Raw genomic sequence first — 2,500 nt, 5'->3', positions numbered from 1 at the left:
TCCTACGAAAAGCGACACATTTATTGCCAGGCCTCACACGTTATATCTTCAACCCTATAATTATCACAACTGAATTTATATGTCAGAATTCACTACTAATCGGATTTTCCTATGCGATCGAAAATAATCATAGGCATCAGAGCAATGGAAGACATTACATCAGGCTGCATGCCACGATAACCCTAACTCACGCGAGAAAGGTAAGGCACAGAAAAAAAGGGAAAAAAGGGACGATATAACCAGTTATAACAGGATATGAAGTTGTGGCTACACATATATTAAAGAGGGAAATGGAAGCAGCTGGCATAGGCCTACGTTTGTGAGAAAACTTCCAACTCATTCTACTTATTTTATTCGGTTCTCTTACATGTAAGTATGCCATGTACGCGATATGCTAATGTATATCACTACATACAAAACAGGGCCTGCATTCCCCACGTGTCCTTTGTCGGTTTTGCTTGAAAGCGTCAGGAAACGCCGCAAAGTATCCGATTCAGTGAACGCTAACCTCATTAACGTTCTTCCCATGCATGCACAGTGCTAAGAAAAAAAAGAAAAAAAGTTTATGCACGTTAAATTATGCTCAGTGAAACGGCAAAAGTACACGCTAGGTGATCAGCCAAGGGATCGACAAAGGTTAAAAGTACAAGTATAACATTAAAAAATGTTAATCCGAAAATACAACGCGCTCGAGACACTAGAAAATAAAGCCTAAGCCAATGCCGCGCGAGAGGATATAGTTTACGAGTCATTAAGGAGAACCACAAACATTTAATAAATCCGACCAAACGTGACATTAGGTCGTTTATTGTGCTCCACTAAGAGATGCTTGTCGGATAAAAAAAAAAAGAAGAACAAGAAGACGAAGAAGAAGAAGGAAAAGAAGACGAAGATGAAGAGAGGAAGGAGAAAAAGAAATGCCACATACACTTAGCAGCAGCGAGTGTAAAACGTGTCAAATAAATCTGACCCCGACAAGACATTACGGTGTTTATATGTGCTCGAGGCTGAAGAACTTTATGGGACAAGTGGCCACGCGGACGCAAGTGGCTGTCCGAATAAGCGGGGTTAGGGGATACGACCCTAAGGCGGGAAATATGAGATGTGTCGTGGCTCATCACGTTTTTTTTTCTTTTTCCTTTTCTTTTATGCCTTTTTTATGCTTTTTCTTTCTTTCCTAGCGCTCTCTCTCTTTTACATACAAGGAACAAGTAAATACGCTTTTACCGTGTTGAAATTTAATCAAGAAACACCGACGTTAAGGATACCAACGCAAACTTTTGAATTTCTAATTTTAGCACGCTTTCGCCATCAAATTCAGTCGCCGGAAGATGTGAAAATTCGTCCTGCTATCACGACCTGCATCAAGGAGAAATCGATTCGCTCCGTGGGTTCTCTTAATCCACCTTTTAGTTTTACGACAACCGCCCAAGTAATCGCCTCAGGAATGCACTCTTATCACCAGCAATAATCTTTCTTGTAACAGTATGAGTCATTCCGACATTCCGCGTGTTATGGGTGTCACGCAACGATCGGGGAACGAATGGCAATGAACAACGAAGAACGAATAACGACGAGGAACAAATAACAAAGACTAACGAATAACGACAACTAACGATTAACAAAGAAGAACAAATAACAACGAATAACGAATGACGATGGATGACGAATAACGAATAACGACGAGGAACAAATAACAAAGACTAACGAATAACGACAACTAACGATTAACAAAGAACAAATAACAACGAATAACAAATGACGATGAATAACGAATAACGACTAAGAACAAATAACAAACGGATAACGAATGACAAATAACGGCGAAGGACGATGGAGAAGGAATAATGATGAAGAACAAATAACAAATAACAAATAACATGATATCAACTTGAAAGAAATGTGCAACTAGGAATTACCACATCAAGCTGCAGTCTTACCAAGCTAAACCGTGAACATCCGAATTAACGTAAAAGTGAAGAAGAAGAAGGAGAAGAAGGAAAAAGAGGAGGAGGAGGAGAAGGAGGACAGAGGAAGGAGGAGGAGGAGGAGGAGGAGGACAGAGGAAGGAGGAGGAGGAGGAGAAGGAGGACAGAGGAAGGAGGAGGAGGAGGAGGACAGAGTAAGGAGGAGGAGGAGGAGGACAGAGGAAGGAGGAGGAGGACAGAGGAAGGAGGAGGAGGACAGAGGAGGCAGGAGGGAGGAGAAGGGAAGAGGGTGGAGGAGGAGGGAGGGAGGGAGGGAGGGAGGGAGGGAGGGAGGGAGGGAGGGAGGGAAGGAGGGAGGAATAATAATAATAATAATAATAATAATAGAAAAAGGAGAAGAAGAAAGAAGGATGAGGAAAAAGAAGAAGAAGAAGATAAATAAAAGGAAGATAAAGAAGATGAAGAAGAAAAGGAAAAATTCAAATTTCAGCACACACGCACACACACAAGCAATTTACACATTCAGAAAACATGCACGACAAACAAAGGAATAAAGTGATTTCACCTGAAGG

Source organism: Penaeus chinensis, chromosome 19 (assembly GCF_019202785.1).
Source record: "Penaeus chinensis breed Huanghai No. 1 chromosome 19, ASM1920278v2, whole genome shotgun sequence".
Classification (NCBI taxonomy): Eukaryota; Metazoa; Arthropoda; class Malacostraca; order Decapoda; family Penaeidae; genus Penaeus; species Penaeus chinensis.
This window is presented reverse-complemented; position numbering follows the sequence as displayed.